This window comes from Pinus tabuliformis, chromosome 8 (genome assembly GCF_031772625.1).
Source record: "Pinus tabuliformis cultivar Carrire ecotype Pingquan chromosome 8, CPIR1, whole genome shotgun sequence".
Classification (NCBI taxonomy): Eukaryota; Viridiplantae; Streptophyta; class Pinopsida; order Pinales; family Pinaceae; genus Pinus; species Pinus tabuliformis.
In genome coordinates this window covers 1,102,332,697-1,102,346,532 of record NC_142294.1, presented here as the reverse complement: position 1 = coordinate 1,102,346,532, position 13,836 = coordinate 1,102,332,697, and positions in this window count along the sequence as shown.

Sequence of the window (13,836 nt, the reverse complement as noted above, 5' to 3'; positions counted from 1 at the left end):
CTATTCATATGGTTAATAATGTTCTGATGCACTCATTGAAGATCAATTAACTGAATCATAATTTTACTGGATATATGCTAGTTGCATTAAACACAGTTGCGTATACACGCGGGTATCCTTAACTGAAGTAGCATATATGAATTTGATAATGGAAATGAAAAGATTAGTGATTTGCTAATACTAATTCACCCCCCCCTCCCCCCTCTCAGTATTATTTCCAACAATTGGTATTAGAGTAGGTCCTTTGGTAAAAGCTTGATCGCTTGAACGAGATTCGTAGAACAATGGGAAAGAAAGCACGTCAGAAGAAGAAGACAACTCAAAGGAACAGTGACAACCTGCCATTAGGTGAAATAAAGTATTCAGATTTTGAATCACCTCAGATTGAAGATGAACAAGCAGAGGAAGCATCAGATAAAAGGGAGATTTCCCTCAAAGAAGAAGTTATCAGTTTGAAAGCTCAGTTGGAGTGTGCCTTCAGAGTACATCAAATGATTCAGGAACATAATGAAAAACAAGAAAAGGAGATTCTCAAACTAAGGCAACAAGTGGAAGAAGGAAGAAATTATACAGTAATCTTGAAGAAGCAACATCTCAAAAAATAAGAGCAACATTAGGTTGAGCTAAAGATCTTGAAAGGTAAATTAGAAGAAAAGGATAAATTGTTACGATTTCAAGATAGTACTAAGATTTTGGATGATATTCTTAGTAGTCAAAGATCCCCTGCTATCAAAACTGGTCTTGGTTTTCATGAATCTATTAAAGGTAAATCTAGTTCACTAAGTAAGACAAGGAGCTCTAATGCAAAACCTAAAATGCTCAACAAGGGGATAAGAGGTCAACCACATCAAAGAAAAGAAATCCGTCAAAGAAAATATTTTACTCCAATCTATGGAAGTGATAATCAGTTATTATCTTAGATGAATAAGGTTGAATGTTATGAATGTCATAATCTTGGACATGTTGTAGCAAGATGCAGAAGTAGAATGGTGCAAGACCATGACACAAAGAGAGCATCATATTCCCGGTACTTTAAAGGGTATTTTTTTTCATGCAATATCTTTGGTCACAAGGCTGCTGATTGCTACAGAAGGAATATAAAACATATGAGATGTTACACATGTAACAAGTTTGGACATATAGCAAAGGAATGCAGGAGAAGATTTGAAGAGAAAACATCAACACACTCGAAGATATGGAAGAAGAAGGAAGTATAGTCAGAAAGACGTGGCATAACAGAGTATACAGACATGACAGACTTAGAGGAAGCTGAAAGTGCAGAACCTCAGTGTTCTGAATCACATACGCAATTTTCATGAAGAAAAGTCATGTATGTACGCGAGTTAGACGTTGCACAATCACGTATATGATGTTCTGAAGAAAAGCAGCAGTACAAAAGTCTGATATGGTTTAGTCATTTATCTTCTCTGTTTGATGATGGCATGGCATAGGTTCAGGGGGACCATATACTTCAAATAATGCATTGTTGGCATTATGGTTAGAAGTCTTGATGATGCTTATGTGGTTAAATGATACATCTTTCTGGTTGGTCAAAAGAATGGTATTGCAGGTTACGGGGCTAGATGTTGATGCTTATGGTGCAGATCATATATGGTGTATGATAGTTGCTAATGACTATCATGGTCTTGATTAGATTGCTAGTATTTGATTTGCAACCCCACTATGCATGGGATGGATGATGTAATGTTTCTTATTTTTGAGTCATGTATAAACTTTTGGTATATCCCCACTTGGTTGGGTGGATGAGTCAAAATGGTGTATCCCCACTTGTTTGGGAGATTGATGTATGTATGAGTCTTTAGGAAGGTCATTGGCAATGTATGTATAGAGTCATGTTATGCTCTTACAGACCTTGCATGTTCTCAGGGGGAGCATCGACGGATTGGTACATCTTGGCATGTACAAAGGGGGAGCTCAATCAGATATTTCAGCAGGTACTCAGGGGGAGTATGGACAATAGAATGTATATCAAGGAAGAGAATATCTTGGTCCGCCCTTTGCCCTTGATGTCAAAGGGGGAGAGTGACTTGATGTGGTTGTTGCCATCAAGTCCAAAGGGGGAGATTGTTAGCATTATGATACAGGTGTTTTCCTTGATGGCAACTCACTCAGATGACAGATCATAATGCAGCAGGTCAAGAGCAAAGAATCAATGATCAGAGAGAGGTATACGTAGGTTAATCTTGATGACAGTGTGTATACACGGGGTTAGAAGAACAAAATACGCATATACGTACACATGCAGTTTCATAGAAGGAAAGGCGTGTACATGTTGGAAACCATGGTTTTGGTCCGTGGTATTTGGTCCATGGTATTTTGGCATTGACCCATGGCATTTGGTCCGAGGTATTGACCCCAGGCATTGAGTCAAAGGTATTGGTTCTACATGGTTTTGGACCATGGTATTGAGAGAAGCCTAAACCTATATAAGGAGAAGATCATTAGGCCAAGAAGGGCAAGTGTTCAAGGATTGAATATCTGATGAAGTGTGAGATCTAGTATGCTGGTTAAGGGTTTGTGATGCTTTACTTGATTTGAATGAACGATGCACCTAAGCGGTTGATGATGGATGACGGATCGAGATCATAAGGCTTGGAATGCATTATCATTATGTGGTTTGATCATGGATAGACTAGATATGAATTATTACCGCATGTTTTATTGTATGAATGTTATGATCTGGGTATGACTGATGTTTGGAATAGCTGCAAAGTTATGAGTAAATATTTGGAGATCTGTACGTGGGTTGGATTTAGTAAAAGTGCGTATGTACACCAGTTTGGTTCATCATAGTAGCGTATACATTATGAGATATGATATTTAAAGTTGCAATTGGATCTGGTTATTGTTGCAGAGTTCTGTGTTCTGCTCTGTGTTCTAGTCACTATGTTTTGTTGACAGGGTTTCAGTGATTTAGTGTTGGGTAATTCAAAAATGAATGATGCAAGTGTAGTTGATGGTTGTAATGTAGTGGTGATTGATTTTGTGCTTCATTGTTGTTGATGGGTCCAGTATGAAAATTGGATGAAACGTGGCCTTCAGATTATGGCATTGTGCTTCAGGAGTATCCAGTATGAAAATTTATGAAACACGGTCCCTGGAGGAAGAGAGAAGATCGTAGCCTTCTATAGGCCAGTGCCTAAGTACTGGTAAACATATTAGCCAGTACAAGAGCTAAGGGGTTGGAGCTCCCTTCTAGTAGTAGCTGGAAAACAAGTGACGGTTGGAGCCTTTAGTAGGCCGGTGCCTATGTACTAGTAAACGGATTAGCTAGTACAAGAGCTAAGGGGGTTGTAGGTCCCTTCTAGTATAAACTGTAGAACAAGAGAAGGTTGTAGCCTTCTGCGGGTAGAAGCTTGTATTGGTATAATACTTCTCCAGTACAAAAATATTGTAAAAAGAAGTTTCTTATTAAAAGAAGATAGAGATGAATTGCAACAGGTGCTTTTCACCCACATTGGGTTTCCACCTTATATCATGGTGTTCATGTGTGCTTCTTATGTGTGATGATCTATTTTGTTTTACTTCACCTGTTTATTGTTCATATGGTTAATAATGTTCTGATGCACTCATTGAAGATCAACTAACTGAATCATAATTTTACTGGATATACACTAGTTGCATTAAACACATTTGCGTATACATGCGGGTATCCTTAACTGAAGTAGCGTATATGAATCTGATAAAGGAAATGAAAATATTATTGATTCACTAATACTGATTCACCCCCCCTCTCAGTATTATTTCCAACAATTCAAAGGAAGGTAATTAGTGCGGTTCAATTGCGTTTTGGCCAATTAAAGCGCGCCCGATATATGCGTAATCCTAGATTTATGCACAAGTCAATGTCAAACACTGTTTATTATGGTTAAAGTGGATTAATCATTATTGAAGCATCTACAAAATAATTCAAGAACCAATTAACAGTGCCAAAAATCCAGTAGTCATTGTCATGTTCAGTTATTTTCAGTTATTTTATGTTCTTTGAGATGTCTTTACCCTCCGTGTAATACTTTGTAATAATTATTACTTCAGATAGTTATAGAAATAGTTTTAATAGTTCGACAGTTTCAAAGATTAACAAATATTTCATAATGTATAAAAAGAGGAAAATTTATAGAGAATTTGTTCGAATTTTGGAGAACCCAGAGACTAGGCCATTGTATTCCTGATATAAGTGTTGACTAATGAAAGAATCAGAAGTTTCCATGAATTGTTGGGTATAATTTTGTAACTTCTCTGTCATGTGTCATCTTATGTTTTCTTCTTTCAAGTATAGTAAAGTAGCTGCAGGTCTTTATTTTCTTATGTAGATAAAGTTAAATTCCTTAAAAGATCGCTACTATACTTGAAGTTTTCACCTTCCTTTATAAGTTATAGCTAATAGTTTCTTTGTAGGGCAACATATTATATTTAACTTCTCCAAGGGTTGCAGATAGTAGTTTCTATGTTAAGCAGCATATTATCTATAATTCAATTCTCATTTTCATAATTCTTCTAAGTGATGGATAATAGTTTTTGTGTTAAGCAACATATTCTCTTCAACTTCTCCTTCAAGAGTTCTTCATTCATCATTTATATCTAGCAACAAATGGAACTCTGAGATTTTCCAGTCACATATGTATTAAGGGTTAAAGACCAAGTTTGAGAATAAAACAAACAATAAAGTGACAAATAAGTGACAACAAACAATAATTATTAATGTCTTAAGGTACAACAATTGGCATAAGTGAAAATTCAATTTTTCATAGTCTTATCAAACATAATGATAGAAAAAAAATTATTTCAAAAGAGATCATTGGTGGGCTCAAGTATTGCAACATTGATGCTGCAACTCCTGGGACTCCTTTCTTTACTTTTATCAACCCAGTAGTTCGTAACAAACTTGGAAGCGACGGTGCTGTATGCACAAGTACTAGCTCTTGCCGCAGAATGTCACTTGATTAGCTGGCACAAGTCCACTAGGAGGTTAAGCCAACTTCTATGAGCTCTTAGAAGAAGCTTTTAATTGTGATGGACGAAAGCTAACTCAAAGGAGGCTAATCTACTTGCAGAAAGAAGCCGAAAGCTGAAAGGAAATGCAAACCCTAGCAAACCCTAGCTTTATCGACTAACCCTACTGGTGCAAGAAAAGAGATAAAAATTGCCAAAAGGGATGCCATTGACTCTTGGAAAGGTGAAATTCATGTGACTAAGCTACTTCTAAAGTAAAATCTGGAAAAAAAAAAAATCTTTTTTCATTTTTGAGTAATCTTACAGAATTATTATGCATGTGCTTTAATTGTTTTTGGATGTGCAGAGGTTGATTGGCGAAAGGAAATGGAGCAGGCACTTGCAGGAGGTTGGGAAGGTGAGAAGAGGGCCTAAGGGGTCCCTAGTACCCTTCCAGAGAGTTTCACAGTGTTCAGATCTCGATAAACTGCTCACGTGATCTTCTACAGGAAGTCCGCAAGGGTTCTATAGGATGTTGTACAGGAAGAGCTGAGAGAGGATCTTTGAGGGTTGATGGAGGAAAACCGGTGGGAAAGTGGAAATGGAGGATGGATGAGGATTTGAAGAGGTCTAGGACCTGGTAAATGAGGGTAAGGAGTGATGAAGATGGTTGGATTTGTTCAAGGATGGAGGGAGAAATGTTGCACAAAAATGTAGAAATTAGGTCAAATTGGAAAAGTGTGGCAACTGAAGGGAAGAAATCCAGAATTTGGGGCTGGAGCAGGCTGTGTGATGAAGGAAGGATAGGTAGGGATGTATTACAGGTGATCTGTACACTATTTCTCAAAACTGATCAAAGAAAGACTAGAAAAATCAGAGATCTATCTACTTTGACCTAATCTGACCTAAAAAACAGAAACATGATGAACAACAAGTTATGAACAAGAAATTATGCAAGATAACTATGGAAACCTAAGCAAGAATATATCTAAATATGCAAGCACAATTGGTATCAACTTTTCCAACTAAAAATCTAACACTAGCAGTTGCATTGAAAGGCAAAACAATGTTTTTGTGGCAGCAAGTATGCCTTGGTCTCAGCTCAGGTCCCAAGGAGGGAGAGATGAGATCAAGGATTGCTTGGTGGCCTCTTTGCAGATCCTTTCTATTATCAAACTTTCAAATCAACCTGAAGCATGGAAAGCTATTTTAATCATCAAAAAGAACCTAAGTAACAAAGCAAGATCTTAACCTAAATAGCAGAAATTGTTTTATGAATGCAAACAAAACACATAATAGTACACAAAGGAGGTACTGGCACTTGGGTTGGGCTCAACCCCAAGAGCTACAGCCTCCTAAGAAAATCTCAGAGCTGGTGCAAAGTGAAATTTATCTCCATTACTCAAAAAACAACCATGTCACAAAAATGTTTACAGCAAAAGCTCGAAAATGAGTTGAAAGACAGAGCAGCACCAAAGTGTGAAAAAAAATTGTTCAAGAGATAAACTACCAAGGCTTGAGGCCTTCCTACTTATGCACCATGAGGACCTCCAACAACCCTCCTTAACTTGAGGGGCTTGGCTGCTCAAAACTACAAGTAATCAGCCACTTCACAAAAGCTGCTCGACTGCCCTTGGAAATCAACTTTGGTGGGTTGTTGAACTCCGAGATGATGGTGGAGAACTCGAGGAAGGGGCCATTTAGTGCAGGAGACACCCTTCCTACTAATCCTCAGCCTTGTTCCCTCGTATTTGGCTGTCAACTGCCTCTTAAATGCTTGACCTTGGTCCAAAAGATGTCCAAAAATCTGCAATAAGCACGTATTAGACTTCATGGTCAAGTGACTATTCTCATTAATTCAATTAACATAAATATATTCAAAAGCATGCATAAACTATGATGAATGGTGGATTAATCGAGAATAATAGGCAAAATTAGCCCAGTAAGTTACCCATTTTAGGGGCTCATCAATCATGAAACAAAAAGAAGAAATTGAAATAAAATTTTGTAAAACAAATGATCAACTTGATGATTCTTCACCAAAGCACTACCAATAGAGGTCTTTATTTAAATGATAAATATGTAGGGTGGAATGTTGAAGATAATTCTTAATTTCTATTATTTTAATATGTAATTGTGGCAAATTGTTACAACATTGTGAGAAAATTTTAATTAAAGTTCTTATAGAATAAATTAGGGCTAGTTAGAATTAGACTTAGATGATTTTTCAAAAGTTACCCACAGACGATAACCAAATGATTTGTATCAATTTTGATCCTAATTATATCATTGCACTTGTTTTATCCAACTCGTTGCTTTCAGTGTAAAAGGTGGAGGAATAAACTCATAGTACATTTTATAGACAAGACCCAGTTTGGCAAATTGGGGTTTGAAACCTTCTAGGATAATTTTGAGGCATCAAATGAAATATTTTAGCAATAAAACTTTACTAATTTATTGTGGCATATTTATTTCCTATTTTACACATAAATTCCTTTCCAAAGGTGAAATAATAACCTCAACCAAAGTCTGTATGCAAAGTTTATTTCATTCGAATGTTGACCTTTTCGTTTCATCCACCATAATTCGAAAGGATTCCATGTCAGCCTCATTACTCATGGAAAAATGGGATAGGTACATGATCATTATTAAGGGAAATATAAAAGAGTCCATATTTTAACTATAGCTAAGATTCAAAGGAGTCAAATCTAATGACTAGTAGGCTAGTGGGCTATGTTATAACTGGGCCACTAGGGGAAATTGGGTTCCATTATTTTCAAGTGCATCTATTCCATAGACAAGTAGAGTAGCTGATATGGATATGGAAAGGGAAAAAAGAGAGATATTATTCATTTAAGTATCCCATGGCCCATGGGATTTACTTCTTTTTACTCAAAACCATTTTCTATTTAAAGAAAGAGAGTAGAGTGACCTCATCTTCTAGCTGGGTTTTCTTTTGAAAAGGTTTCCCAGGTTATATCTTGTGTCAATTATGGTTTGTGTTCTTTTTACTTTGTTGTTCTCTATGTTATCCATAATTATAATTCGTGTGCATATCCAAAAAAAATTAATTTGTAGATCCATAAATCTAAAGAGAAATAAACCCTGATAGTGTAAATTTCATATTTTTAAGTATAATTTATTAGATATGTTGTGATAGAGTTTCTTATGGAATATCCAAGGTAGTTTACAAATCATATTGGTATCATAGCAAGTTCCTTTGGGTATGTTGTCGAGATCTGCATGAAATATAGATCGGTTAAGCCAAAAGTCATAAAACCTGATCACATATGACGAATATGTGAATAACTATCTTGGTCCTATAGAGGATATGTTTTTGCAAATGGAATCATAAGTTATAGATATAAGTCTTAATGTGAATCTCCTCATGGTAGGCCTAACCAATAATATTTATATATTCGAAGAATATGGGGGTTATAACACAAAGATCTAATGAAAGGGGAGATCAGGAGATCGAGAAGAAAAAGAGAATGAAACAAAGAAATGATTCGAAAAAGATCAACCTAGTTCAAGTGCCATGAACCATTCATAGTCCCTTTTAAAAATGGAAGAAAAGGTTTATATAAATCCAGACCAAGGTGATATCGATGCTTTGATTTAAATAGTTGGTTGCAACAATTAGAAATTTATTTCAGTGTTCATTGTATAGAGGAAGAATAAAATATTTCATTCTCCTAGCTAAAATTAGAGGGCCATGCCTTGACCTGGCTGGGAAGCCATAAAGATACCTTAAGGTTGAAGGGAGATCCTCTAGTAACTAAGTTGGAGTATTTAAATTTATCATGAATTCAAAGTTTTAACCTATTGGATATGTAGATGACCAATGGATTCAATGGCACTACTTCATGCAAAAGTAGGGGTAGAGTGTATATAAATACACCATAGAGTTTACAAATATGGAAATAATGTTGGATATCTCCCCAAAGAACCTTGATGTACTCCTTAAGTATATGGGGGGGCCACACAATCATCTACATAAGAAAGTGATGTTGTGTAAACCCAGATCGGTGGATGAGGCTTGTGTACAAGCATATTACTTGGAGAACATAGGCCATAAGAAAATGAAATCAAGTAGGTCAAAGAAGAAGGAGCACTAGGACACTTCTAAGGAGGGAATGAAAAAGTTTAAAGTGGGAAAAGATAAAATGACGGAAGACACAACACATTAGTGGAAGGATCCCAACACCATCTATAATATTAGTTGTCATACATAGGAGAAGTGTTGGAAGTTTCATTCATAGCTTAGCTCTACAAACAAGAAGAAAGATAATAATAAGAAGAATATCATGGCCATTGATTTGAGAAACTAGGTTGAAATTAACTTATATGTAGATGAGAAGATAATCTATATATTAGTATAGAAGGAGATGAATCTATGTAGCCTTCAATAATAGGAAGAGAAAGAAAATACCAAAATCTTCCACATAAAGATACAGGTCAATGAGACAAAGAATGATATTTTGTTTGACTCAATATTATGGGTGAATCTCATTGCAATAGAGCTAGTAAGGAAATTTGTATTGGAAGTTCATGATCATCTAACCTCATATCTGTTGGGATGGATAGATAAGGATGAAAAGTTAAAGGTAAAAAAATAATGTAGTATTATATTTTCTATCAATTTTGTTTTGATTTATTTGATTTTCCATGTCGAGTGGTGTTTTGATGTCCCTACATTTATATGTGATATGAAAACTTCATGTAGAGAGTTAACTAGTACTGACTAGTCAAGGATGGAAAATCATTCACGAAATTCAAAAATTTTGCTAGTATGTGAAAACCAATCCAAGAAATTAATCAATTATAATAATAATTTTTTTTTTATTGACTTTAAGAGAGAATTAATCTATAAAAGAGTTAATAAGAGAAAGGGCATCCCTAGAGGGGTGTAATAAGAAATAGAAACAGCACTTGGAGGAGTTTCTATAAGCATATGAAGATGTGTTCCAGGAGCCTAAAGGGTTACCACCCATGAGGAAAGTGGAGCATGAGATCCAACTATCACCTGAATTCCCATTTCCAAACATTCGGTTGTATCGGTAGTTTACTATAGAATTAAGTGAGGTAAAGAAATAGTTGCAACAACTATTGGAGCAAGGTGTCATTCAACCAAGTACATCACCATGTGGGTAACCCTTCTTCATTGTGCTAAATAAGGATGGGACTTGGAGAATGTGCATAAATTATTGGGTGTTGAACAAAATTACACTCTCAAGACAAGTGCCCCCTACCCTAGATATATGATTTGTTGAGTTATTTATAACAACTAAAACATTTCACCAAGCTGGAGTTAAAGTCTCGATATCACCAAGTTTGAGTTAGAGAAGAATACACCTAGATGACTACCTTCAAGACTAGAAAGGCTTGTACTAATGGTTATTCATGCTATTTGGCTTATACAATGCACCAAATACATTTAAGAGGTTAATGAATGATGTATTATTCCCTTTTATAAATTCATTTTTCATTGTCTATTTGGATGATATATTGGTATAAAGTGTTATCTGGGAGGATCACGTCTCACATTTGATGTAGCTATTGGAGACATTAAAGAATCACCAACCTCTAGCAAATCTCCAGAAGTGTGAGTTTTCACAATGATACTTAGTGTATATGTGGAATGTGATAGGTGGACGATAGCTCAAGATAGATCCTTCCAAGTTGGCGGCCATCATGAAATGGTTGATTCCTAGTAATGCTTCTTAGGTTAGGAGTTTTGTTATCGTTGTGCAATACCTGAGGAAATTCATAGCCTTGTTTTTAGTGGTAGTAGTACCATTCCACATCATAACAAAAACTAGAAAGATGTTCCAGTGGGGAAAGGGTAAACATAGGTCCTTCTAGGACTTAAATAACATGATCATTCAAGCACTAGTTTTTGAATTACTAAACTTACAACACCCCTACGAAGTTGAGACAAATTCCAATAAGTATGTTATGGGAGCATTCTTGATGCATGTAGGAAGGCATGTATGCTAGCATTCTAAATTATTTCACCGGGCAATACTTAACTACCCTATCTATGACAAGGAGCTTGATACCCCAGTGAAAGTTGTGAAGAAGTGGAAACAGTAGTTGATGCTAAAGGAGACAATAATCCAAATAGATTACCAACCACTACAATACTTGTAGGCCCAGAGTCAGTTTCATTTAATGATCAAGTACAAACAAGGAAAAACCAACAAATCAACCGACATTCTTTCAAGGCCACCCACAACAAAGACCACAACTTTGGGAGCTCTGATGCACATGGGTTCATTCACCTATGATGCATATAGAGAGGCATATTAAAATGATGAGGACTTCAAGGAGGTGTTTCAATAGTTGAAAAGATAAAGTCATGTGCATGATGATGACATCATAGTTCACTACCATATCTAGAATGGGTTAAGCTACAATTTTGATAGGTTATGTGTTTCTAAAGGTGAGAGATTGTAGCTGATCAAAGAGGCTCACACCTCCAAGGTTGCAGGAAACTTTAGTGTAGGGAAGACAATGAACAACTTGCAGAGGTATGTGTATTGACCTAAGATGCAAGAGAAACTAGCTACTTTCATAAGAGGATGCATGCTTTGTTGTACCAAAAAGCCTAGTAAGACATATTAAGGTTTATATAATCAATTACCTGTACCCACTCAACCCTAGGAAATAATTTACATGGAATTTGTGGGAAGTTTATGAAAAACTAGGAAGGGGTATGACTACTTGCTAGTGGTAGTTGATAGGTTTAACAAAATTTGTGTTTTGATGACCTTATAAAAATACCATAAGTGAGAAAGAAGCAACAAAATTGTTCTAGGTGCACTTTGGGACACCAAGAAGCGTTGTTTCAAACAAGGAAATGAGATTTCTCCATGCATTTTGGACTACATTATGGGAGAATATGGAAAAAAAGGTTAAATAGGTCTACAACATTCCATCCTCAGACAAATGGGAAGAAAGAAGTAGTCAACTAGACTTTGGTGAATATTTTGATGGTTTACAATTAGAACCATCCAAAGACATAGGATGGAAATATGGTATATATACAACACCCTTGTAATAGATCAATGCAAAATTATACTAGTAACACCCCATTTTCCACATTTGGAAAATTGTGATGAAAGGAAAAATTCTAGGAAAGGCTAAATTGTACACCCAAGAAAATGTGGAGGAAAAATTTCCTTAGCTCATTTAATAGAAGATTTTTTTTTTTTTTTAACAGCAGTGAGTACTTAATATATTAAATTTTCCCAATCACAACAAGATATATGAGTGAAAATTACATTTGAATTTTCCCTTGGGATCTTATTTTTCCATTTTCATCTAGATTTACTGAGCTCGGATATTCATGGCCATTACACAAATTTACAACTGACACAATACTTTTATTTAGTTTACTAGTGTATATTCGAAAAAATTGAGACAACAAAACTATGCAGAAGAAACCAAACATTGTAAAGAGTAGTTAACCAATAGGGTTAGCCACGCAGTTCAGATCAATGCCTGAATTTTGGACTTTGGATTTGATTTGTACTTCCTAAGGAGGTTCCATATTTTTCATCAGCAGTTGTATGTCTTCAATCATGGGACGCAGCGCAACAACCTCATCCTTTAGCTTGTCGAATTTCCTGCCTTTGGCCTCAATGTTTTCAGATTTTCCATATGCCACCACCCTTTGCCGATACACGAGGTCCTTTATGTTAGAGAAATGGAATTTAATTTCAGCCAAATCCTTTGCACACCGCAATCCCAAAGGCACCTTCGTAGGCGGGGGGTTGTGAGCTTTGGTGATGACCCGAAGCAAGACACAATGCCTCTTTCCCCGACACCCAACCAGACTGAGGGCGTCTTCTTCCCCAATAATTTGTGTCCATCTTCTGTAAAGTGGGATAGGGCCGAGAAGCATAGAGACAAAAAATTCCTTCTTGAGAGATCCAACCCTGAGCTAGTCCAAGCAAACTAGAAAGTTGTTGAAAAGGAAGGGCATAAACCTAGTCATAGTGAGAGCTTGAAATATCATGCCCCTGATAAGCAACAAAATTATCTTCACTCGACAAAAAAAATCCAAACCAACCAGGGATGAAAATCACATGCATATTGATATGGGATAGAGAACTACACATATATTTATAGCCACAATCTTGCAGAAAGTAGCCTGAGCTTCCAGGATCCCAATACGACCTAATCATAACCCTATGAGGAGAGAGAGTGACCATTATTTGCACACATAAGTTCAAGCAGTTGGTTTGTCTTATCTGGGCCATGGGGTGTAAATGTTGCATGCAGGGAGAGAGGGCTTGCATGAAAACCAACTTTGAGCTCCTGTAATAAATCTTGAATAATGGAGATGATGTGAGAAGTCTCACGCTTGATTGCAGATTCGGTCTTAACAACTTTGCGTGGAGGAGATAGAGGTGGTCGTGTGATAGAGGAGAGTGGAGACGCATCATCACATAGGCATATAGGTAGGGTTGGGATAATCCATGCTAACGAATGAGGTGTGACAGGGGATGACAAGGGAAACAATCCCATTCTTATTATAATTTTCATAAGGAAGAGGGTAAGGGGGGGGTGGGGGGGAGGGGGGGGACATAGGGGGTTAGGGTTTATGGCAGGGACTAAAGGCCCCATTGAATTCCAATGCTCCTTCCAATAAGTGACAATATTTATTAGCCATCAAATATGCTTCAATATTAAGCTTGCGGAGGATGTGCCAAGCTTGAGAGGTCTCAAAGGAGGAAAGGATGCTTTGAGCACAAAGAAGGGTTTGGATTAGATGGTCGTCTTGGGTTAGGAAGGAGTTTCTGAGGTGTCTAATAATCAGATAAGAGTCCCCCAGGAATATAATTCTTTTGATGTCCCTCTTCTTGGCTAGAATAA